This window comes from Nannospalax galili, unplaced genomic scaffold (genome assembly GCF_000622305.1).
Source record: "Nannospalax galili isolate Female #2095 unplaced genomic scaffold, S.galili_v1.0 scaffold155, whole genome shotgun sequence".
In the NCBI taxonomy this organism is placed as follows: domain Eukaryota; kingdom Metazoa; phylum Chordata; class Mammalia; order Rodentia; family Spalacidae; genus Nannospalax; species Nannospalax galili.
Genome location: NW_008339923.1, coordinates 1,584,335 through 1,611,046, shown reverse-complemented (window position 1 = coordinate 1,611,046; position 26,712 = coordinate 1,584,335). Strand labels below are relative to the sequence as shown.

General features: G+C 43.6%; 1 protein-coding gene across 1 annotated transcript in view; it reads right to left on the bottom strand.

Annotated features, from left to right (window-relative positions):
• Positions 1–2,263, bottom strand: part of Tgif1 (TGFB induced factor homeobox 1) — a 9,787-nt gene extending 7,524 nt beyond the window's left edge. The window contains exon 1 of the mRNA XM_017798564.2: positions 2,240–2,263. The gene's annotated coding sequence lies outside the window, so the exon portion shown is untranslated. The remainder of the gene's footprint in view (positions 1–2,239) is intronic.
• Between the last annotated feature and the right edge of the window lie 24,449 nt (positions 2,264–26,712).

Here is a 26,712-nt window from a genome sequence, read left to right as displayed (position 1 = left end):
CTCCGCCCCTCCCCCCCGCACCTTCCAGCTCGGTGCCAGGGACCCCTCACAGCACGGAACCCGCCGGCCACTGTCACCCATCCCGCGTGGGGGTGGCCGAGTCCAGAAACACGGTTGTGCCCGCCAGCCACGCGTGCCCTGCTCTCATCCCTCGGCCCACAGCGGCCACACGGGCCGAGCCTCCCCACTTTCTCTTTTCCGGGCCTTTTCTTCCCCCGGGCTGGCAAAGAGTACGTTTAGTTAGAAAATTGCAACAGATGGAAGGGGGGGCACCCCTCCTTCCCCTCCTCTACCCCAGGGAAGAAAAGGCTCCCCCCTACTTGTTTTTGACAGCTGCCCTAAACTCCATGGCCCCGGCGGTAGCCGCGGGAGACAGGCGCTCGGGATTCAAGGGGCGGGGCTCGGGAGGAAAAGTATTCCGGACAAGAACCAACTTCTTCCAGAATGCCGGGCTGCCATGGACACGCGGGGGCGGCGCGGCGCACCCTTCTCGCGGACGGTTCCTCACGAGACAGTGGGAGTGGGAGTGGGGGGAGGTGAGACCCAGACACCCACCGGCGAATGTCTGTTCCCCCAGGCTAAAGCTGCGAGTTCCGGATTGAATTGCAAGGCAGTTTCGAAATCTACCACGTTGCGGATAGACACTTGTCATACTCACAAGCTCTTTAAACGTCCCTGCTGGGGACAGCCAGGGCGCCGTTGCAACCCAGCAGACCCCCCCAACTCCCCACCCCCGGACCCCGCAACGGCCATCTCCATGGAAGAGGGGCGACCATGCCGTGGCTACGTGTCTGCTTCGGTAAAGTGTCTACTTTTAGACTTAAATCTCACTAGGGGACCCCCTCCTCCCCCTGTATTTCAAACAGAAAGTAGCCACTGCGTAAACATATGTTCCTGTTGGTTTATTTTGTTTGGGAGTTAGGAGGACTCCAAGAGAAGTTTCTAGGTGAAATTCCATCCCTTTAAAACCAACAACAAAAGATGCTGTTTGGGCTGACTTTCAAGACGCGCATGCCCGCACCTCTACGGCTGGTTTTTAGCCTCAGACGGGTTGTACAAAGCAAATGAACTGTCAAATGTCACCGTAAGACTTTCCCCAACACCTAAAAAAAAAAAAAAAAAAAAAAAAGCCCAAACGTAAATAAGCCTAGTAGCAACGTCAGCGCCAGTGTCCGGCTCCACTTTCGGCTCTGTGGGCTGTTCTTGTGACCTCGGTGAGATCCGGCAGGAGACAGACAGTTCGATGGAAACAAGGCTAAACCCAGCTCCACTAAGGCGGCCGCAGGATGACCAGCCTTTGGAGCCTGTTTACGATTACGCTGCAAATTAAAGCCAGCCTCCGCCGGGCCCCCTTCCCAAAAATACTCCGGCTCGCGGAGTGCGTGGAAGCCACGGCTGAAGCAACTCGGGTGGTTTTTCCAATTACAGGACTTGAACCAACAGGGGGAAAGCGGCAACCTTAAAATGACTTCTTTTCCCTTCTGTGGTTGGCAGAGTGCTCGGCACCCAAGAGAACGCACACGTGAAACAGCCCTGGAGGACACCGAGGGGAAAATGCGCTTGGGAGAAATCACCGGGCTCGGAAGCTACGCTGCAAACCGCCGGAGGCGCATCTCCTTCCCTGACCTGCCTGCGGACGCGGCTGCTGCAGCGCCCCAGAGCCGGACAGATGTGGCGCGGGGAGGGCACCCGCGTCCCCGCCGCCCGTTGGAGGGCCGCCTAGCTCTCCCATTTGAAGGCTTGTTTGTGGCTGGGATTGGTGGCTCATATCCGCTGGGGAACCGGGAGAGGAGGGAGGAGAGATGGCGGGAGGAGGAGCTGGGGGCGGGCGACGCAGTCACCAGGGTGAGTGGCAGGAGTCTGGTCCCGACCCCGGCGGTTGCTGCGGAGACGCTTTGTTTGCTAACTTCGAAAGTGGCTTCGAAGCCACTCCACGAACACGCCTCCCTTCGGTTTAACCCAACCCCCGCCTGCCTAGGGCAGCGCGAGACCAAAAAAAAACGTTTCCTTCTTCCCGGTGGTTATCCTTGGCCAAGCGGTGGCTCTCATTAAGTACACAAAGGTAGCTTTTCTTTCCTCCCAAGTCAGCTTGGCTAATTAATACGATTCTCAAGCAACAGAGATGGAAACCGGGTTTACAGTTTGAAAACAAACTTTACAGGATAAGGGGGAGGGGTGAAGAGAAGGAAAAGCCTCTTTCAAATCATGAGGAGGGGAAAAAACTGAGAATTTAACTCACCCTGGGGCGAAAGCCACCATGAACAGGCCAAGGGACACCTTTTGCTGGAGTAAATCATACCGAAGCAGTTGTTGATTCTAGAGCAAGCTGACAGGATTCTGTGGTGGAGCTAAAGCCTTATTCTTCCCTCCCCCACCCCTCCCTCTCCGCCCCTAAGGCTAGAGGCAGACTTGTTTTACTTTCCAGGAAGTAAGTGCCTGGGGTCTTTATAACTCTGCAGAAGGAAACCACCCCCCAAAGTGAGCTCATAACACTAGCAATAGTCGGGGATATTTTTTATGTGCTTTCCACAAGGTGGAAAAACAAGTTTCAGTTCTGTCAATGTCTCAGGGCCTCTCCATAAACCTTATTCAATGACTTAAGATTTCAAAGTTAGGTTTGTTGTTGTTGCCACGTGCTTTTACTGAATTCACTGGCCTCTTCATCCAGTTGCTGGAGTAAAACCAAGCCGTTGCCTGGCGCTCGGAAGGACTGCTGATAAACGTTTTTCACCATTATTTTTTGTTTTCCTTTCCAAATACAGACTCTGTCTTGTGTGTTATCTGCTGAAGCTGGTGCAAGACGAAGCAAAGACAATTGTTAAAAGTCAATTTTCTGGGGCTGGAGAGATGGCTCAGGGGTTAAGAGCACTGGCTGCTCATGCAGACAAGACCAGGGTTCGAATCCCAGCATTCACATGGCAGCTAACCACCATCCATAACTCCAGTTCCTAGGAATCTGACGCCCTCTTCTGATCTTCCCAGGCATTGCATGACACTGGTGCACTTCCATACATGCAGGTAATACACTAATACACAAAAAGTAAAAATAAACAATTTAAAAAATCAATTTTCTAGCCGGGCGTGGTGGCGCACGCCTTTAGTCCCAGCACTTGGGAGGCAGAGGCAGGCGGATCTCTGTGAGTTCAAGGCCAGCCTGCTCTACATAGTGAGTTCCAGGACAGCTGGGGCTACAGGGAGACCCTGTCTCAAAAAGACCAAAAAACGAACAAACAAACAAACAAACAAAAATCAATTTTCTTTTCACAGCCTGGTACCCTTCAGATGCCAAAACTCAAATAGAAACTTAGAAAGGCTAGTAAGATAAAAGACCTGTACCAATAAGTGTAATTATTACCAATGATGCCAGGCCCATTAACTGTTTGGAGGAGGTATTAGTTTCATCTGGATAGATGATTAGACATGATTTCCACCAGGTCCTGAGCCCAGGTAGGGGAAAGCTGACTCATATAGCCACTAGATCCCTTTGCTTCCAGTGTGGGGGAGGGCAGGTATTTATAAAATATGCAGACTGCTGGGCTCCAAACATTGTACAAAGGGCCTATAATCATCTTGTCACCTCTCAGGTCTGAGGAGCCCTGGGACTGCTTAAGGAGGAGTGAGCCATTGTCTTTTTAAGGGCCTAGGGCTGGTTGCAGCTGTCCTGTGATTTTATCAGCACTAGCAGGATAATGCTTTTCTTCTTGGGGCATGAATAATGAACCTGGCACTAAGGCTTTTGTTTTTGATCACTTTGCTCCCACCCTCTCTCTTCCGCTCCCCAGCCTTTCTCCTCTGTGGAAGTCAATTCTCTTTACCTACAACTGAAGTTCCCAGGAAAAGCCACACACCAGTGTTGATCCTGCTGACTGACAGACTGACTGGAATTTCCTGATTGTGGAGAGTTGGAAGCTTACATATCCAGTACCAAAGTTATCCCGATCTGTCACTAGTCCTCTTAGTGGACATTTCTTGCCCATCTCTATCCAACTTAACATGCTTTTAACTATTCAGAAGGTGCTAGCCTAGCAGCCCAATAGCTTCCACCAATCCAAAAGCTAAGAATATCATCAGGTAGCATCTGAGCCCTATGAAAAGGGGTCTTCCCTGTTTTGCTGTAACACCTCCCTGCTGCCTCCATTGAAAATAAATCAATAAATAAACAAATAAATAAAATGGTTTTTTTTAAGATTTATTTTGTTGGGTGTGGTGGTACATGCCTTTAATCCCAGCACTCCAGAGACAGAGGCAGGCAGATCTCTTGAGTTCAAGGCCAGCCTGGTCTATGTAGCAAGTTCCAGGCCAGCTGTCTCAAAAGAAAACCAAAGAAAAATATTTTATTTGGATGTGTGTGTGTCACCATGTGAATGTATGTATGTACACCACGGGTATGCAGACAGTTGTGAGCCCCCATGTGAGTGCTGGGAATCAAACCTGGGTCCTTTGGAAGAGCAGCAAGTGTTCTTAACTGCTGAGGCATTTCCTCAGCCCCTTCTCCCATTCTTTAGCATTCTGGGAATCAAATCGCAGGCTTCACAGGTGCTGGGCAAGTACTCTAAGACTAATCTTTTAAATTAAAAAATAAATAAAAGCCGGGCGTGGTGGCACATACCTGTACTCCCACCACTTGGGAAGCAGAGGCAGGTGCATCTCTGTGAGTTCAAGGCCAGCCTGGTCTACATAGTGAGTTCAGGACAGCTGGGGCTACAGAGAGACCTCTGTCTCAAAAGACAAAATAAAAAATAAAAAAATAAAAAATAAAAAGACCTCAAAAATTCAAACAAGAAAGAAAAATCAAACTAAGATATGAAAGAACTCTGTTGTTCTTTGTTGAGACTTTTATTTTTAATATTTTATTTTTATTTTATGTGTATGCATGTATTGCCTGCATGTAGGTAAGTGCACCCATGTTGCGCAATGCCCATGGAGGACAGAAGAGACTGTCAGATCCCCTGGAACTGGGATTCGAACCCAAGTCTTCTGCAAGAACAGTCAATGTTCTTAACCGCTGAGCTATCTATCTCTCCAGCCCCTGTTTTTTGTTTTTGAGACAGGGTCTCTCTGTAGCCGCAGCTGGCCTCGAACTCACAGAGATCTACCTGCCTCTGCTTCCCAAGTGCTGGAACTAAAGGCGTAGGCCACCTCGCCAGGCTCCAAGACTGTCTCTTAGATAAATAAAAGGCATCTACTTTTTTTTTTAATATTCATTTCTAAGTTCTAGGGCGTGTGCCACCATGCCTGGCATTATATTTCTCTTTTTTTTTGTTTTTTTAAAGCTCCATCTGGGGCTGGAGAGATGGCTCAGTGGTGGTTAAGAACACTGGCTGCTCTCGCAGAGGACCTGGGTTGGATTCCCAGCACCCACATGTTGGCTAACAGCCATCCATAACTCCAGCTCCAGGGGATCCGATGCCCTCTTCTGACCTCTGGGCATTGCATGACACTGGTGCACTTAATACATGCAGCCAATACACTCATAAGATAAAAATAAAATATATATAAAAATAAAAACCTCTATCTGACAAAGAGCAAAAGGCAGTGAACTAACATAATCACAAGAAGCAAAATGTTCTGACTTCTAAAAACATTACTATTAAGCCGGGCATGATGGCACACACCTTTAATCCCAGCACTCGGGAGGCAAAAACAAGCAGATCTCTGTTCCAGGCCAGCTGGGGCTACTGGGAGACCCTGCCTCAAAAAAAAAACAAAAAAAAACAAAAAAAAAATTTTCTCTCTCTCTCTCTCTCTCTCTCTCTCTCTCTCTCTCTCTCTGGAATAAGTACATATTTATGCAGTGAAGGCCAGACCTTCAGAATACCTCACGAGTTTTTAATGTATTCCCTTATTTCCTATTAAAGCGTTAATTGATTCACATTTCTCTTTATTATCATTACTGTGCCTGTAAAGAAGCCATTTATAATAGCAATAAAACGATGAAATAGCTAGGAATAAAATTAATAAGAACTATGTGCCAGTTTTGCAAAGAAAACTTTAAAATCCTCCTGGGAAATATTAAGGAAGACGAGTAAAATAAAAGCAACTTCTTTCTAGTAATGTTCCATAGTGAAAGTTAGGTGAAGATATTTGGTCTCCCCAAGTCAATCTTTAAATTCAAAGTAATTTCGACTAAAGTGATAGCTCTTATTTTTCTGTTTTGTTTTTTGTTTGTTTTTAAAATATTTTGTTATTTTTATGTGTATGAATGTATTGCCTGCATGTAGGTAAGTGCACCTGTGTTGTGCAATGCCCGAGGAGGACAGAAGAAGCTGTCGGATCTCCTGGAACTAGAGTAATGGATGGTTGTTAGCTGCCATGTGGGTGCTGGGATTTGAACCCAGGTCTTCTGCAAGAACAACCGGTGTTCTTAATCAGTGAGCCATCTCTCCAGCCCCATCTGTTTTGATTTTCAACCAACAGTGCTACAGTTCATGGAAACTGGCAAAAACGGTTTTTCAATCAAAGATGAACTGGGATAAGTGATCAACTTTTACTTAAAAAGAAAGCTGCAGGGGCTGGACCGATGCTTAGCAGTTAGGAGCCCTTGCAGGGACTAGAGCGATGGATCAGTGGTTAGGACCCCTTGCTGCTCATGCAAAGTACCTGAGTTCCATTCCTACCTCATTCTTTGGATGATTCACACCACCAGTCACTCAAGTTCCACAGGAATCCAACACCCTCTTCTGGTCTCTTAGCACACCAGAACCAGAAAACATACACACACGAGAGAGATAGAGAGAGAGAGAAAGAGAGAGAGAGAGAGAGAGAGAGAGAGAAGTAAAAATAAATCTTAGGGCTGGAGAGATGGCTCAGCAGTTTAGAGCACTGACTGCTCTTGCAGAGGACCTGGGTTTGATTTCTAGCACCTACATGGCGGCTAACAACTGTCCATAGCTCCAGTTCCAGGGGAATCCAATGCCTTCTTCTGACCTCCGTGGGCATTGCATGACTAAATGCACTTACACACATGCAAGCAATACACTCATACACATAAAATTTAAATAATAAATAAATCTTAAAATAAGTGAGGGGCCTGGAGAGATAGTTCAGCAGTTAAGAGCACTGACTATTCCTGCAGAAGACCCAGGTTCAATTCCCAGCACCCATTTGGCAGCTAACACCTGTCTGTAACAGGGGGATTCAAGAGATCCAATACCATTTTGTTTGTTTTGTTTTGTTTTGTTTTGTTTTGTTTTTTTTGGTCTTTTTAAGACAGGGTCTCCCTGTAGCCCCAGCTGTCCTGGAACTCACTATGTGGACCAGGCTGGCCTTGAACTCACAGAGATCCACCTGCCTCTGCCTCCCAAGTGCTGGGATTAAAGGCATGCGCCACCACACCTGTTTTTTTGTCTTTTTGAGACAGGATCTCCTTGTAGCCCCAGCTGTCCTGGAACTCACTATGTGGACCAGGCTGGCCTTGAACTCACAATGATCCACCTGCCTCTGCCTCCCAAGTGCTGGGATTAAAGAAGTGTGCCACCATGCCCTGCAACACCCTTTTCTGACCTCCGTGGGCACTGTATGACAGAAGTCTACTTGCATACATGCAGGCAATACATTCATACACATAAAAAATAATAAAATATTTTTAAAAACTAAATTGGATGAATCTATAGGTTAGAAGTTTACAAAAAAGAAAAAAAGAAATCTAAATGACCAAAAAGTAGGGGAAAAGACATGAAAATGAAATGTTGCTTTGATAATAACAGTAGAGGAAATCAGACTGAACTGAGATGGGAAAAAAGTTGACAGTACAGTCATCTGCTGATTAACAACGGGAATTCAATCTGAAAAGCATGTTCTCAGATGATTTCACTTGTAGACATCATTCAGTATCTTTACACAGGCAAAAAAAGCTGTGATGTCACTAAGCCATCCAATCTTATGAAACCACCATTATATGTGCAATTTACCATTTACTGAAATGGTATATGGCCCATGATTATATACATACATCTGATTTATTTTTCATTTCTCTGTACATTCATATTTTTTAAGAAAAATACAAAATCTTTTTTCAGGAAATGTTTATATACCTGCATTGGTTTGGAACGATATTCAGGGGACTATTAAGAACAACTCCCTTTGGGGCCGGAGAGCTGGCTCAGCAGCTTAAGAATACTTGCTGCTCTTCTGGGCCGGGTCGGGTAGCACAGGCCTTTTAGTCTCAGGACTCAGGAGGCAGAGGCAGGCAGATTTCTATGCGTTCAAGGCCAGCCTGGTCTACATAGGAAGTTCCATGTCAGCTGGAGCTACAAGGAGACTCTCAAAAATACCAAAAAAAAAGCAAAAAGAACACTTTCTGCTCTTCTAGAGTACCTGAATCAGTTCCCAGCACCCACCTCGGGCAAATCACAATAGCCTGTAACTCCACCTCCAGGGTATCTGATACCTTCTTCTGGCCTTTGGGGGTACCTACACATATTTGCACATACCCACAAACAGACACACACATACACATAAACCAAAGTAGAAAAATAATTTATTTTCTGGCTACCTTTGGAGCTGGGGCCTATATTCCTGTATCATTGTGATAACTAAATAGTAGTCCATCATACTGTGAATATAATTTATATGCCAGTCTCTAATTTTTGGACATTTAGGTTTGGTTCTTGTTTGTGTTAGATTTTTGAAAATCCTACATAAACTCCTGAGTAAGGATTTAAAATGAGATCCAGTTGTGTTTAAGACTTTTCAATTTGACTCTGCAGTGCAAGAGCCAGTGGTGGCTAATCATTAACAAATGTGAATAAACCTCTAATGACACTCTAGGAACTCATTATTCATTGCCGCTTACAGGAAATAACAAATGCAGTCATAGTCTGGATTTAGATGACCAAATTTGAAAAACTAAAAACATTTATCAGGATGCAGGTAGTTTATATAGATTTAGCCAGGGATTACAATGTGTAAAAATAGGGCAGGTTGGTTTTCCCCAAAAATGAATAAACACTGTTAAAGCGTGGGTAAAGTCCACGTCTTCTTGAATGGCAGAAACATCTAAGCGAAGGGTTCCAGTCCAGCAGTGCGTTTGTACATGAGAGTGATCTGTTATCACTGTCATCTGTTGGAAGTGTTTCTCAGACTTCCACCGGATGTCATGCAGAAATCAAAACAATTTCCTCGTATTTTCTTAAAAGAGAGGAACACTTATTCACATCCAAGCTACTGGGATAAACATTACTTTTTATATTTATGTACTGATTTATGTATTGTAGGGCTGGGTATTGAACCCAGGACCTCACACATGCTAGGAAACACTGTACCACTGAGCTATACCTTCAATAACAAACTTCATTTTTAAAACTTTGACATATGTACTATTTAATATATTTTATACATAAAGAATGATTTGTTTGATTTTTTAAATATTTTATTTACTACTTTTTTTTTAAATATTTTGCCTCAGAGGTCAAAAGAGGGCTTCAGATTCCCCTGGAACTGGAGTTAAGGACAGTTTGTAGCCACCATATGGGTGCTGGGAATTGAACCCGGATCCTCTGCAAGAGCAGTCAGTGCTCTTAACCACTGAGCCATCGCTCCAGTCTCACTATTTTTCTTTCATGTATATGAGTGTTTGCCTGCATGTGTGTAACTGCGTCCTTGTCATGCAGTGCCCACAGAGGTCAGAAGAAGATGTTGGATTCCCTGGAACTGGAGTTATGGACAGTTGTTAGCTGCTATGTGGGTGCTGGGAATCGAATCCGGGTCCTCAGCAAGGGTAATCAGTGCTCTTAACCGCTGAGTCATCTCTCCAACCCTGATTTATTTGATTTTTTAAAAATTTATTTTAAAGTTAGATGTGGTGGTGTATGCCTTTAATCACAGCACTTGGGAGGCAGAGGCAGGAAGATCTCTGTGAGTTCGAGGCCATCCTGGTCTACATAGCAAGTTCCAGGCCAGCTGGGGCTACAGGGACACCCTGTCTCAAAAAAGACCAAAAAAAAAAAAAAAAAAAAGGCCTCATTTTAGAGCTTTAGGGCTGGAGAGATGGCTCAGCAGTTAAGAACACTGACTGTTCTTGCAGATTCGTGTTCAAATTCCAGCAGCCACATGGCAGCTAACAACTGTCCTAAACTCCAGTTCCAGGGAATTCAACAGCCTCTTCTGTCCTTCATGGGCATTGCATGACATGTACACTCACATACATACATGCAGGTAATACATTCATATACATAAAACAAATATAATAAAGAAAAATTTTAATTCATTTTAGAAGCTCTCTCAACACATTTACAAAATAGGTCATCAGGATTACTTTTCAAGAGTGAGAAAAATGCCTAAATCAGTCCATACCTGAATCTGCATATGACTGACAACATACATATGTAATAGTCCTGAATAAATCAGGGTTTTTTGTTTATTTATTTATTTTTTGTTTTGTTTTTTGTCTTTTTGAGACAGGGTCTCCCTGTAGACCCAGCAGGCCTCCAATTCTCTATGTAGACCAGGCTAGCCTCAATCTCATAGAGATCCACCTGCCTCTGCCTCCTGAGTGCTGAAATTAAAGGCATGCACCACACACCTGGTCTTTTGTTTGTGGGGGGCAGGGTGTTTTGTTAGACAGGATTCCTCCTAGGCAGTTGAGAATGGCCTTGAATTTCTAATCCTCTGGTCTCTACCTTCCAAGTGTTTGGGTTACAAGCCTGCTGGGCCAATCCCCCCACCCCCACCCCTGCTTTTTTTAAATACAGAGCTGAGGATCAAACCCCAGGTTTCAGTGCATGCTAGGCAAGAACTCTACCAACTGATCTTAATTTTCAGCCCAGTAAATCTTTTTATTTTCTTTTCAATCAATGTCTGAAGTGTCATCTGTAGATTGCTGTGTGTGTGTGTGTGTGTGTGTGTGTGTGTGTGTGTGTGTGTATACCTGAGCACGGGTGCACTCGGGGCCAAAAGAAGGCATCAGATCCCCTGAGCTGGAATTATAGGCAGTTGTGAACCATTCAGCATGGGTGCTGGGAACCAAGCTTGGATCCTCTGGAAGAGGAGCATGCTCTCTTAACTGCTGAGCCAGTCTCCTACCCCAAATCTTATTTTTAAGAAAACTTAAAGATAGCCAAGTGATCTCAGATACAAAGACTTTGTCATACCCAGAGTATTTTTGCTTGTTTTTAAAAAAATTTTTTGTTACGGAAACCTCCCCCCCACCCCATCCACCAAATCTCACAATAGCTCAGGCTACAATGGGAGCTCATTGCATTACCCAGATTCTGCCTGAACCTCCAGAGTGCTGGGATTACAGGCATGCACCACCACACCGGTTTTGTGCTGTGCTAGGAACGGAACCCAGGGCTTTGTACATGCTAGACAAGCACTCGTACCACCTGAGCTACATCTTCCTGACCATTCCTGCTCCATTTCCTCCCTCACACTTCCCTCTCACTCCAGTTATTATGATGTAAATCCCAGACATCCTATCGTTGCTGGATCAGCTTTTATGGTTAATCTTCTGTCTTGCCTGATCAGTAGCTTCAAGGTCCTTAACCAAAGAGATTTGCTTACAGAAGGAGGTTAATTCAGCCCAGAAGTCTACATTCCATTGTCTTTTTCCAGCTATTTCTGTTTCCATGGTTAAACATTTTCTTCAAAGAGAACAATTACATTTTGTCTTTAGATGGTACTTTAATGCTCTTAGTTCCACCAGCATGCTTTAGACCAATAAAGAGATAACATTCCGCCTTTGAACAGTTCTCCAAGATATTTATTTCCGTTCTTTCTGTTTGCACTTGTCACACTATGTGCCCAGTTTGTTTGGTTTTGCTTTGTTTTTTGGTTCATGAAACATACTAAATCTACTATTTTTTTTTGGTCCAGGGGATTGAGCCTAGGGTCTTTCTCAAACTACACAAATGGCTCCCTGCTGAGTTATACCCCTGGCTAGTACAGATCTCAATATGAGGCCGCTAGCAGCATTGTTTCTTTATTGACTGCATAGACAAAGCTACTTTTTGAAAAGCAATGGCAACTGCTGGGGATCCACTGGAAGAGTGCTTGCCTAGCATGCACGAAGCACTAGGTTGGATCCCAGCACATCATAAATCTGAGCATGGTGACACACACCTCTAATCCCAGCACCCAGGAGGCAGAGGCAGGAGAATCAGGAGCTCAAGCTCATCCTCAGTTACATGAGAACTTGTCCTGAAAAAAAAAAAAGAAAAGAAAAAAAAGGAAAAAGTAATGGCTATAAGTGCATTTAGAACTCATTATTTCCTTTCTCCTCTCTGTCTGTCTGTCTCTGTCTGTCTGTCTCTGTGTGTGTGTGTCTGTGTGTGTGTGTGAGTGACAGGAGTAAGGAGATAGAAAGTACCTTCTAGAATGACTTGACAGATCCAGTATGAAGCTATTTTTAGCCAGAACATCCAACTGACGACATAAAATGCAATACCTTTATTCTAGAGTTTTAGAATATAACATTCTGTCCTTTACCTTAGGTAGCCTATCTGGATCTGGAGTTCTCTCTCTCTCTCTCTCTCTCTCTCTCTCTCTCTCTCTCTCAGTTCTTATACACATTATATCATTAGAAATCACAAATCTGTGATTTGACCTGAACATCTTGTTCACTTCACAAAAATTTCCCTGGGTTTTAGAAACTACACCAGACAATTATTTCAGAAGCAAAGTGCAACCTGAGGCCTTGCACATGCTGAACTGCTGCTTTTCAATGAGCCTTATCCCCAGCCCTAAGAATTCTTGTAAATTTGCTTTCAGCTAGTAAAATGACATATTTATCCTACTGCTTTTGTATAGGAGAGAATGCACCAAAAACCTATACAGAGCTTAGGAGACAGCTCAGTAAAGTGCTTGTCACTCAAGCATGAGGACCGGAGTTTGATCCCCAACACCCATGTAAAGAAAGGCAAGCTTCAGGTTCAATGAGAGAGACCCTATCTCAGTAAACAAGGTAGACAGCAGTTGAGGAAGACACCTGTGCTGGATAGCTTTAGTGTCAACTTGACACACCTCAATTGGGGAATTGCCTCTATTGGACTGACCTGTGGCCATGTCTGAGGGGCATGTTCTTGATGAGTGATGTGGGAGGGCCCAGCCCACTGTGGGTGGTACCACCCCTGGGCAGGTGGGCCTGTGTTGCATAAGAAAGAAGGCTGAGCAGGGGTCAGGGGAGCAAGCCAGTAAGCAGCATTACTCCATGGCCTGTGCTCCAGCTCCTGCCTCCATGTTCCTGCCCTGAGTTCCTACCTTGGGCTCCCTGATGAACTGCGACCTGGGAGATGTAAGACAAATAAACTCTTTCCTCCCCAAGTTGGTATTGGTCAGAGTATTTTGTCACAGCAATCAAGAACAAACTAGAACAACACCCAATGTCAACCTCTGGCTTCCACACAAACACACTTGGGTCTGAGTACATGTATGCACACACACTCATGTGGAGAGCCATCAAAGAGAAATTGGGTATCAGTCTCTGGCCTCCATATGTGTATGCTCACCCATGCACCCATGTGCACATACATGAACATGTAAACACACACACACACACACACACAAATAAAAACACTTAAAATCCCTATGCAAGCTTCTGGTTAATCACTTCACACTCATCTGTCTGAATACAAAGTGCATTTTCCATAGGATTGAGTCTATAACTACCATATTTTGCCTTCTGTCATTGGCTGAGCATTGCCCTTTGCTTTTATGTATGTGTGTGTTTTGAAGTAGGGATTCATTATGAGCCTTGTCTGACCTGGAACTTGCTATGTAGACTACATTGGCCTCAGTTTACAGCAATCCTCTGCCTTTGCCTCTGTGTACTGTGATGCACTATAGGTACGTTTCTAGTTACTGTGACCAAGTACTTGACAGAAAGCAATTTAAGGGAAGAAGGGCTTTTTGTCCCATGGTTTAAGAGGGCACGAGTATCGACTTTCAGGAGTCAGTTCTCTCCTTCCACATTGTTTCTGAGGCAGAGTCTCTCTTGTTGCTTTTGGGTCTGGGACTCCTGGCTAGCTGGTCAGCAGGCTATGGGCTGATTTTCCAGTCTCTGCCTCTCATCCCCCTGTAGCAGTGCTGGGAATCACACAGAGTCCTGCTGTTGTATTCAGGCAGGTTCTGGAAATGAACTCAAGTTGTGTCAGGCGTATGTGGCACTTCTGCCTTCTGAACCATCTCCCTGGCCCAAGAGGGACTCTTTTCATCAAGTGAAAAGAAATTTTGTTGTGTTCATGAAGCTAGAAATGAGTTTTTGACTTGACATTTTAAGTGTCTACAAATAAGGCAAGATTGTGTCTTAGTATTTAATGCAGTACAGTTACTACAAAGTATAGAAGACAGCATGCCATTGCTTGTGTAAGTAGTGTGTAACCTCAACAAGAAAATGAAACCACTTCAGGCCAGACCCACGTTAGATCTTGGGCTATGTTAGTCAGCTATTTTATTTACTTTATTTTTCCTGCTCACTCTACAGAGGTCACAGGATACGTAAGGAAAGGGTTTGCAAAATGCTTGATTTCTCAGGGTCACCAATTATCCCTTGGAAATATTACCTGCAACAAGCTATTGACTGATTTCTGTAGTAATTAAGGTTATAAGGTCCCTGAGCAGGTTCTTAACTGTTATTTAAATAAGCTGGTTCCCACTTTGATTGGCAAGATGGTCCAAGGTCTTTGGTGGGGAAGAGGGCTGTGTGGTTAAGTATAAACATGGGACTGCTAGGGTTGAAATGATAGCTCAGTGGTTAAGAGTACTGGCTGCTCTTGCAGAAGACCTAGGTTCAAATCCCAGCACCCACATGGCGACTAACTCCAGTTGCAGGGGATCTGATTCTCTCTTCTGACCCCAGAGGGCATTGTAAAACACAGGTGCACTAAAGTTCATGTGGGCAATACACTCACTCACATAAAAAATAACAATAGGGCTGGAAAGATGACTCCTTCACTGGCTGCTCTGGCAGAGGACCAGAATTCGGTTCCCAGCACCCACATGGTGGCTAACAACCATCCATAACTTCAGTTCCAATGCGTTCTTCTGACTTCCTTGGGCATTGCACAACACGGGTGCACCTATCTACATGTAGGCATTACACTCATGCACACAAAAATATAAATAATAAATAAAATATTTAAAAAGTATGTTTTAAAAAACATGGGGCTGTCAACCTTCTGTTTTTCTTGTATGTGTGGTAGGATATGTATACCTGTTGTGTTTTGTTTGTTTTGTTTTGTTTTGTTTTGTTTTGTTTTTTGAGACAAGGTCTCCCTATATAGCCCTTGCTGGCCTGGAACTCAATATGTAGACCAGGCTAGTCTACAGAAATCAGCCTGTCTCTCTGCCTCCCAAGTGCTGGGATTAAAGGCGTGTGCTACCACACCTGGCATGTAACATATTTTTAGGTGCACAGCTCATGGGCACTAAGTACATTCACACTGCTATGAGCCATCATCACCAGGCTTCTTTGGGCTGCATCTCACCTTACAAAACTGAACTTCTGTTCCCAATGACCACTAACTCCCCAGTCCCCTCCCACCGCCCTGGACACCTCTATTCTGTGTTTCCAGGAGAGGGGGGGTGAGCCAGAACCTCATTATACAGCTTCAAATTCTCTATCCTTCTGCCTCAATTATTCTCCTCCTCCTCTTCCTCCTCCTCTTCTTTTTTCTTCTTCTTAGATAGGGACTCATGTAGCCCAGGATGGCCTGGAATTCACTATATAGCTGGGCTAGCTTTGAGTTCCTGATCTTCTCTATCTACCTCCTAAGTGCTAAGATTAGAAGTGTGCACTGTTTAGATGGATTTCAATTCTATACTCTGTATTGTTTGTTTGTTTGTTTGTTTAGTCTCTTTGAGACAAGGTCTCCCTGTAGCCCCAGCTGTAGACCAGGTTGGCCTTGATCTCACAGAGATGCACCTGCCTCTGTCAATTCTATTCTTAAATGGAGATTTTTTCCTATTTTAACCTACATGAATGTGTCTATTCTAGGTTCTGCAAACACAAGTGAAATGATACACTATTTCTCCACCTCTATCTCATTTATTTCACTTAGCATAATGTCTTCAATTCTCACCCATGCTAAGCATATATTAGAAGTTTATTATTTCCTCATTTACTTTTGTTTTGGGATTTAAAACTTAAAGAAAAAAAAACGTTTATTTTGTGTGCATGTGTGCATGGGCACACAAAGGCCACAGCTTGTGGAGGACAGGGGTCAATTTGAAAGAGTCATTTTTCTCCTTCCTCTGGAATCTAGGAATCAAACTCAGGCTGTCAGACTCAGTGGCAAGCTCTTACCTGCTGAGCCATCTCTCTTAGGCTCTTCTTCTTTCCTGACTCCCTATTGAGAACCTGATACATACTCGCAAGCTCTCTACCATACCCACTCCACCCTCATCTTTTTACTCTTTTCTTTTTTTATATTTTATTATTTTTATTTTATGTGCCTGAGTGTATTGCCGGCATGTACATAAGCACACCCATGTTGTGCAGTGCCCTCAGAAGTCAGAAGAAGGCATTGGATCCCCTGGAACTGGAGCTACAGATGATTGTTAGCTGCCATGTGCGTGCTGGGAACCAAACCTGGGTCCTCTGCAAGAGCAGACAGTGCTCTTAATCAGTCTCACTGAGTCCACAGGCTGCCTTGAACTGGCTGTGCAGCCTCAGGCAAGTCTTGAACTTTGTATCCCTTTAGCCTTCTGAATTGTTGAAATTATAGGCCTATGCTACCAGGCTACCAGGCCTGGTTTGTAATCTTAGAGGTTTCTTTTTTCTCCCTCTTTCTCCCTCCTGCCCCCCACCCCCTGTTTTGTTTTGTTTTGTTTTGTTTTGTTTTGTTTTGGACATAAGGTCTCACTATGTAGTCTCAACTGGCCTGGAACTAACTACGTAGACCAAACTCATGAAGATCCACCTCCCTCTGCCTCCTAAGTGCTGAGAATGTAAGTGTACACCACCATGTTCAGCTCCTTGGCTTGTAATTTCTTCTTGTTTTGTTCATTTGAGACAGGGTCTCCCTGTAGGCCCAGCTGGCCTAGAACTCACTATGTAGACCAGGTTGACCTTGGCCTCACAGAAATCTGCCTGCCTCTCAAACTTCTGGGATTAAGAGTGTATCACCATGTCATCCTTGTCTTGTAATTTTTAACTTTAATATAATTTCAACCTTACAGAAAATTTTAGGAATAGCGCAAAGAAACCCCGTGTACTCTTCACCACCCAGACTCCAAGTTTGTTTGGCCCGTTAGTTCCCACATATATACACATGAGCACACAATTATTTTCCTGCTTTTTAAAAAATTATTTCATTATTTTTTTGTTTAGTTATTTATTTATGTGAATGTGTATATGTATGTGTGGTACCCATGGAGGCCAGAAGAGGTGTTGGATGCTGAAATTAGAGGTGTTGGTAAGCCACCCAATGTGAGTGCAGGGAACTGAACTGGGGTCCTCTGGAAGAGCAACAAGTGCTCTTAACTACTGAGCCAGCTCTCCAACCTCCACACAATTATTTTTCATACAAAGGCCTTTTGTCCCCCCTTGAATCATTTGATAGTATGCTGTGGATACTAAATACCTTAGTGTATATTTCGGGAGCAAGGACATCAGTGCTGGAGAGGTGATTCAGCTGTTAAGCACACTGGCTGCTCTCGAAGAGGACCTAGGTTTGGTTCCCAGTACCCAGATGGCAATTAACAACTTCAGTAACTTCAGTTCCAGGGAATCCAATGCCCTCTTCTGGCCTCCATGGGCACTGTATATACATGGTGCCCTTATGCACATGCAGGCAAAACTTTCATATACATAAAATAAAAATAAATAAATAATTTTTAAAAAATAAAAGAACAAAGACACTGTTTTTAAAAGTATATTTATTATTTTTATGTGTATGCATGTATTGCCTGCATGTATATAAGTATACCCATGTCACACGATGCCCTCAGCAGTCAGAAGAGGGGGTCAGATTCCCCTGGACCTGGAGTTATAGACAGTTGTTAGCCACCATGTGGGTGCTGGGGATCAAACCTGGGTCTTCTGCAATAGCAGCCAGTGCTCTTAACCTCTGAGCCATCATTCCAGTCTAAGAACAAAGACATCTTTCTACCTGTCAAATAACATCTGTCCTTCATCAGAAACAAAAATTTCCTAAATCTAATCTAGGATCATACATGGTTGTGTTTACTAATGAAACGCTCTGCTATCCTTTAATCTGGGGTAATTTGTATCTGTCATTCATGAACTTGACGGTTTTTAAAGCAAAGGCCTGTTATTTTCCAGCTCATTTCCGACAGCTTGGTGTTGTCTGATGTTTCCTTGTGTTTAGATCCAGGCTGTGCATTTTTGACAGATAGGTCTCCAAAGTGGCCTTATGCCCCTCTCAATGCCTGATGTTGTAGCACATGATTTCAGCCTCACTTCTTTTGTTAACTTTGATCTCACGGTTAAGGTGATATCTCCACTATATTATTTTTACCTTTGTGGCTTATTAGTATATCAAATGTATCAAAATAAGTAGATGTCTCATCCAGATTTCATTCTGGGCGCCCAGAATCCATCATTTCTTCCTAATTCATTTGTTGGTATTTTACGATAGGAAGAGCTTTTCCTCTCCGTTTGTTGGTTTGTTTATTCATAGGAGTGTGGAATCGTGGAGTCCTGGTTTATTTAGAGCATTATAGTCCATTAATATTGTTTAACAAAATTCTCTGATTTACCCAGAGGAAGCTTCTCAAACTGTTTTTTGTTTGTTTGTTTGTTTGTTTTATAAATTAAATTTATTCTAGTGGGGTGTGGTGGAGCACACCTTTAATCCCAGCACTTGGGAGGCAGAGGTAGGCGGATCTTTGTGTGTTCGAGGCCAGCCTGGTCTACATAAGGGAGTTCCAGGACAGCTGGGGCTACAGGGAGACCCTGTCTCAAAAAGACAAAAAAAAAATAAAAATAAATAAATTAATTAAATTTATTCTTTGAAAATGTCATACATGTATAAATATATTCTAATTATTCTCACCCCTAACCAGTCATAGCTCCCTCCTGCCTACCTTCCTTTTCCCCTTCCCGTGTTCATGTCCTTTTGTTTTGGGACCCATTGAGTTTACCCAGGGTGGCTCATCACTGTGGAACTATTCATTCAAGTCCAGTGGGTTCATCAGTGGGCGCACAGTGAAGACAACTCCTCCCCTAACAGCCATGGGTAACCAGGAGTCCCCAGACCAGTCTCTATCCTTTCTGCCTTTCCACCATTCTAGAAGGGCTTCTCATTGCCTGGCATGGTATGCTCCGGTTCATGCTACGTGTTCCCTCCCCAGCCTTGGAGGTGGTCATTGGTCTTACAAGTCGTGGCTATTTTCAGTGGAAAAAGAGAATGTTTTTAGAAACCGAGATCGGGACTAAAGGCAGGTGCATTGCTACTGGACCATCATGGCTTCTAGGTTTCCTCAGTAGATGTAGAAAACACACACACACACAGAGACACAGAGACACACAGACATACACACACACACACACACACAGACACACACACACAGAGACACACACACACACACACACACACACAGACACACACACACAGACACACACACACACACACACACACACAGACACACACACACACACACATACACACACACAAGCACACACACACACACACACACAGACACACACATACACTCACATACACACACTTACGAACAGACATACACACACATACACACATATACACACACAGACACACACACACAGACACACACACACACACACACAGACATAGACACACAGACACACACACATAGACACACACAAGCACACACATAGACACACACACAGACACACACATAGACACACAGACACACACACAGACACACATAGACACACACACAGACACACACACAAACACACAGACACACACACACACATAGACACACACATAGACGCACACACACACATAGACACACACACAGATACACACAGACACACCCTTTCATATGATGAAAATCACAGATTCAAGCAGGGTGTGATGGTAAACACTTATCATCCCAGCACTCAGAAGACTGAGGCAAGAGGATTAGGCATTTGAGGCTAGCCTTCAGAGCAAGCTTGACTCTGTGTCAAAAGAAGAGAAGAGTTGGGGGATAGAAATTCATTCTCTTTTTTTTTCCAAAATATTTTATTATTTTTATTTTATGTGTATGAGTGTATTGCCTGCATGTATGTGAGTGCACCCGTGTCGTGCAGTGCCATGGAGGTGAAAAGGGCTTCAGATTCCCCTGGAACTGGAGTTAAGGACAGTTCGTAGCTGCCATGTACAGGTGCTGGGAATCAAACCTGGGTCCTCTGCTAGAGCAGTCAATGCTCTTAACTGCTGAGCCATCTCTCTAGCCCCCACAAGTTCATTCTGATACCTCGGATTTCAACGAACAAGTGAAAACTCATTTCAGTTTCCCATTTTTAATATCTGTGCATCTCTTCCCTAACAGTGAGAAACCTGTTTCCCATTATCCTTAAGGTAATTACTACTTGCTCAATTCTAGAATATACCAGGCAGACCACTGCAAAGAACAACCCTACAAATGATAATTAAACCCTCTTTTTTCCTTCCCTTTGATCTAAGGGTTTAAGGTCAAAATACCCTATTTTAAAATGTCAGTTAATTTTGTATTTTATATTCTTCAGCTGACTAATATTATTTTTAAATACATTTAAGTTTATCTTGTTTGTATTCCATTTTGTGGTGTCTCCACATTCTTTTGACTGTGTCATTTTTCTCTTGCATGTAAACATTAGCATGACTCAGAAGTCAACACTAAGTGAAAGGTTCACCCAGATGCTGGTCAAACCTACAGGTCCCTCCCGAAGTATAGGTCTCCAGTCAAGGTAACCAATATCATTGGTTTCTAGTGTTACCCTCTTATTTCTTTTGGAAAAAAGAAATGATATATGCATGGTTATTATACAATAGGTGGCATATTATAGATCAGTAATTCTCAAACTTCTTAGTTTTCATACCTCCTAACTTTGAAAGTTATTGAAAAGCCAAAGGGCATGTTTATGTGGACCCTTTTTCTTATAGTCACTGCATCAGAAATTGAAGCAGAATTTATGAAAATACTCAGTTTAAAAAATAATAAAGTTTAGCCGGGTATGGGAGGCAGAGGCAGGCAGATCTCTGTGAGTTCAAGGCCAGCCTGGTCTACAGAGTGAGTTCCAGGAAAGCTGGGGCTACAGGGAAATCCTGTCTCAAAAAGACCAAAAAAAATAAAAATAAATAATAATAATAATAAAGTTAGGATATGTAGGCATATACAACAGATTTCATATTTTATTAAAGGAAAATGTAGAAGGAAGCATAACACTGTTTTATATTTTTGAAAATCTTTAATGTCTGATTTGATATAAGACAGTCAACTAATCTATTAAAACATTATTTTAGAAGATATATTTAGCCAGGCATGGTGGTGTACCTTTAGTCCCAGCACTTGGGAGGCAGAGGCAGGTAGATCTCTGTGAGATCAAAGTCAGCCTGGTCTACATAGTGAGTTCCAGGCCAGCTGGGGCTACTAGGGAGACTGTCCCAAAAACAAACAAACAAAAAGATACATTTTTTAAAACTTGCAATCACATAGATATGGGACTCTTCAGATAAGTATGGATATTCTTTTTTGAGACCAACTAAAACTCAGCAGTGACAGTGGATGGTGTTTGCTTTGTTTGTTTGTTTGTTTGCTTGAAATAAGGTCTCGCTATGTAGCCCTGGCTATCCTGGAACTCAGATGTAGACTAGGCTAGCCTTTAACTCACAGAGCTCTGCCTGCCCCTGCTTCCTGAGTGCTGGCATTAAAGGTGTATGCCACCATACCCAGCAATAGTTAAAAATAAAATTCTTTGTAAATATTTTTCTTTTTTAATTGGGGGGAGTGGCTGGGGGGCAGCACATGCCACAATGCATTTATGGAGGTCAGAGGACAAGTTGTAGAGGTCAATTCTCTCCTTCAACCATGTGGATCTCAGGGATCAAAACTCAAGTCACCAGGCTTGGCAGCAAGAACCTTTACCAGCTGAGCCATCTCACCAGCTCCTAGTGTGTCTCTTATAGTCACAGGCTAGGCATGGTAGCACATACCTTTAATCCCAGGATTTCTGAGACAGAGGCAGGTTAATCTCTGTGAGTTTGAGGCTATCATGGTCTACATAGTGAGTTCCAGGACAGCTGGGGCTACAGGGAGACCCTGTCTCAAAAAGACGCCCCCCCCTAAAAAAAAATAAATTCTCAACAGGGCTGGAGATGTGGTACCACTGGTAGAGTGCTTGCCTAGCATGAAGAAAGCCCTGAATAAACCCAGCATGATGGCACAGTAGCTTAATCCCATCATTCAGGAAGTGAAGGCAGGAGGGTCATGAACTCAGGTACCTAAAGGAGTTGGAGGCCAGTCCGGACTAGGTGAGATCCAGTCAACAAACAAACAAATAAAATTGCCAAGCATGGTGATGCCTTTAATCCTAGCACTCTGGAGACAAAGACAAAAGCAGAGACCGAGGCAACCCAACCTCTCTACCTCTGTTAGTTTGAGGTTAGCCTGGACTATATAGGGAGTTCCAAGCCAGTGTTACATGGTAAGACCCTGAATCAAAAAAAAAATTTAAAAAGGATAGATAGATAATATATGTAATATATATGCATATATATATATATATATATATATATATAGTGTGTGTGTGTGTATTCTGTAATCTAGAATTGTGCTTAAGGCTCCATTTTTGGCACTAATAGTCAGGAATTGTCATGTCAGTTTGTAGAAATCGTATGTATTTATTTTTACAGTTATATAGTAGTCTTAATGTCATTTCAAGGGTCAAAGCCTAGGCCCTGGCAGCCCTAAGGAGAGAGGCTTGGCTACCTATCCTGAACAGGCCTATTAAAGAGACAAACAATAGTAAAAGCAGAGATTTTAATCAATATGGCCACGCTGGGAAGAGAAACAAAGAGGAAGGTCCAGTGACTTCTCCGTCCATCCTCGGGGTACTAGCATGAGGTTTGGGCTTAAACAGAGGACAGGAGGTAAGCATAAGCAGTCTAGGCCAAAGTGTGGCCCTCCCATCATTAAGCCATCATTGTTTTGGCTCCAGTCTGTCCAGCAAGGTGGTCTGACAAGCTGTCCAAACCTGTGAAATCTCTCCCTAAGAAAAAAGTTCCTCCTCTGGCTGGCCGGAGGCTTTAGCCCTTTTCCTTCTTCTAGCAGAAGATTCCAGGGAGAAATTCCAATTTGGGGATGTGTGTGTCTGTTGTTTTAATAGTCTGGTAGCCAAAGGGAAGGGCACACGTGTCTCTGTAGAATATCATCACTCCTTCCAGGGTGGTTATGGTACTCCACTGCTCAGACTTAGCCTAGTTTGTGTCTTCTGTTGGAGCATTTAGACTGCAGATATAAAGGGTGCTGCAGTGAACAATCTCATTCATGGCTTTTCACATTACTCAAGGTATATCCTTGGGAAAACTTTTTGCTAGTGCCACTGCTCTTTCAAGGAAAGAAGCATGTGGGGGCTGGAGAGATAACTCAGGGGTTAAGACCACTGGTTGCATGGGGGGAGGTTATTAAACGATTTTAGTTCCTTGTCATAAACAAGGAAATTTTTGACAGAAAAGACTGGTATTTAATGTTTCTTATAAGTCCTTCCTCTTATTTTTAAAAACATTTCTTTCTTCAAACTCATTAAGAAAGGTGTTAGCTCTCTATAGGGTGCAGGTACTCATTTGGTAATAGCTGACTCAGTAAGTCTCTAAGCTTCCTAACACATGGTAAACTACAGCAGTCAAACAGGGTCAGGACACCCACCAAGGAGGTTAACACAGAGCCCATGAGACCATTCCATTTTTCCAGTCATTCTTCAAGGAGGTCAGGGAATGGGTCTTTCCTCAGGGAATGGGCCTTAAGGCTTTGGAGAACTCTACTAATAATTGCATTTGGAGTTGTGTTATTGGGCATAAGCATACAACATTGTCCTCCCAGTATTATAGAAATTCAACCCTTTTCCACCAAAATCATGCCTAGCACTATCCTATGATCCCAAGCCATTTTGTTGATGGAGCTGAATGGGTACAACACTTGTGAATTGGAATCTGGCAGTATCAAACAAAACTACTTCTATTTATTTATTTTCTATTTATTTAGACTCACCATCTTTCTGTTTCAACTTCCTGAATATTGGGATCACAGGTGTGACCACCATACTGGGCATGTGGGTTTTGGTTTGCTTTTTTGTTTGTTTTTAAAATTTATTTATTTTTACTTTACTTGTATGAGTGCACTGCCTGCATGTGTGTAAGTGCACCTGTGTTGTACAATGTCTGTGGAGGTCAAAAGAGAGTGTCAGGTCCCCTGGAACTGGAATTACGGATGGTTGTCAGCTGCCACGTGGGTGCTGGGATTTGAACCCAGGTCTTCTACAAGAGCAACCAGTGCTCTTAACCACTGAGCCATCACTCCAGCCCTTATTTATTTATTTATTTTTGACTAAGTATTTCAGGAAAAAATAAAGACTAGTATCAGAAACTTTACATACATTCTAGACCTCAAAGTCTAGTCATTGAACACCCTGAAGGTCAGTCACAGCCTGGTCTCCAAGTCTGCATTTCCATTAGTCACGAATGGGAGCTCCTGGTTCTCCACAGTTACAGCAAGGAAGCATAATATAGAAGGTAGACTCATAAATTAGCTATTTTAGACCTATTCATTTTCTAAGCCCATCCTCTTCTGAGGACTTTCTCCAGCACTTGTCAATATATAGGTTAAGTCACTGTCCTGGGGACACACTAAGATGAGGACCAGTCAGTCTAGGAAATTCAAAGCTGGTGCCTTCTCAGTCCTGTCTGGCCATATGCCAACCAAAATAGATGTAAGGGCATAGGAAAAAAACAAACTGTAGTGAATGCTATAGAATTAGGAGAAAATCTCATTTTTTTCTTGAATTATAATTGAGTGAATACCTTGTTACTTTGCAACTCTGAAAACCTTGCTGAACTCTGTTTAAAGTGACATGTCATGGACAAGTCAAACGCATATCTGGTAACCATGGCAACCTAGCCATAGGAACCGAAGTGTGAGATGTATGCAACTGTGTGATAAGGACTTATCCTGTATAGAGGGATACGGACTGAACTAATCGATTAGGACCAGAACCTGGCACTTAGGTCAGTACTCTGAAACTAGACCAGCAGAAACCACATAAAAGGACAAGCTGCAGACCTGCTCACCGATGCTCACAGAGACCCCATGTCTCGCGGACACCCGACTGTCTGGTGACATTCCGACGTTCCTGCCCGAGACTTTGCCCCTGACTGCAGAGACTCTCTTGCCGATTATCTATCGATCCTGAGACGCTGAGCCACAACAGAACGTGATCCTGACCAAGCAGCGCGAGGACCTGAACCTGAACAGCGTCAACCAGGGCTGGGAGACTACACTGGATCACGGCGGAGCAGCTGAGCTTTTCCACGGAGGACTTTGGACTTGGACATTGGGCAGAGGCCCGGAGGTACTCCCCGAGAGCAGGGATCTCTGGAAGCTTCGGTAACCTGGTGACACCTGGTGCACTAGGCCCACTGGTCCAGACCTACTCTGACTCTCCACCTAAAGTGTGTTGTTTGTTGTTTGCAACTGTGTTGCTTGTTCATTCAATATAAATTGTTGATTGCAACACAATACACGTGTGGAATCTCTTCTGTCCCTTGCACCTGTCCCAGCTCTCCCGAGTAGCATTAACTTATGGGGAATGGTTCTTTGAATCCTTCCTCAGGACACAAACCAAGTTTCTATTACACTCTTTCCAGTTCATTTCATAGATGAAGATCATCAAATCTCATAAGAAAAACACACAACTTAAAATGTCCCTGTCTCACCTCTGCTGCTGCTGCCAACTATCTATAAGCCAGGTGCTCCCTTTGGTTTGGTAAGTTTGGAGAATAGCTTGAAGAGCTCACGGAAACACATTTACTTATTTCCTATTTTGAAGGGCATCATGAAGGTAAAGATGAACAGCTAGGCAGAAGGGGTGTGTAGGAAGGGAGGAATGTGTAAAGGGCTTGGGAGCCTGTTCCTCCCTGGATGCGCCACCCTTCAGGAGCCTCCCCATGTTCAGCTTTCCAGAAGGCCCCAGAACTTACCAGGTTGGGTTTCACGGAGGCTTATTATGCTTGAACCAAAATGAAATGACAAGAAATCTATTCTTAGGTGTGATTGGCCTTAGCTTGAGATTCATGAATGGAGCAGTCTCCATTCTAACAAAAGAATGAGCGCTCTCCCCTGGGGCAATGAAGAACAGTGGGCTTTGTGGGACAGGAACCAGGAAAGAGAACAAATGTACTGATTAACATCAGGTTACTCATATTACCTTTCTGTAAGGGTTAACGAGGAGACTTCCTTATGGAGCTGACTCAAGGAGACTGGAATCTCCTATTTTAAGGAAAAAACTGGTCTGCCTGGGAAAGTATCTACTTCCTTAAAGTTTCAGTTCAATCATGTGGCATTTAGGATGAGTGGCTCTATTCTGGTTTGGTCTGGTACTGAAAAAGGCACATGGAAGCTGTTTTTGTTAAAAAGCACCGGCTTCTCACTTGTGCCTGCGGGTAACAAAAAGCAGGGTGAAAGTCCGACATCTGTCTTCATTCTGCGTCAGCTCTCCTTTCACTGGCGGCACAGAGATGAGTCAGTCCTTAACTTTTCCTCTTGTGTCTCTTTGGAGTCTACAAACAGCAGCACCTCCCAGGACAGAGCCCT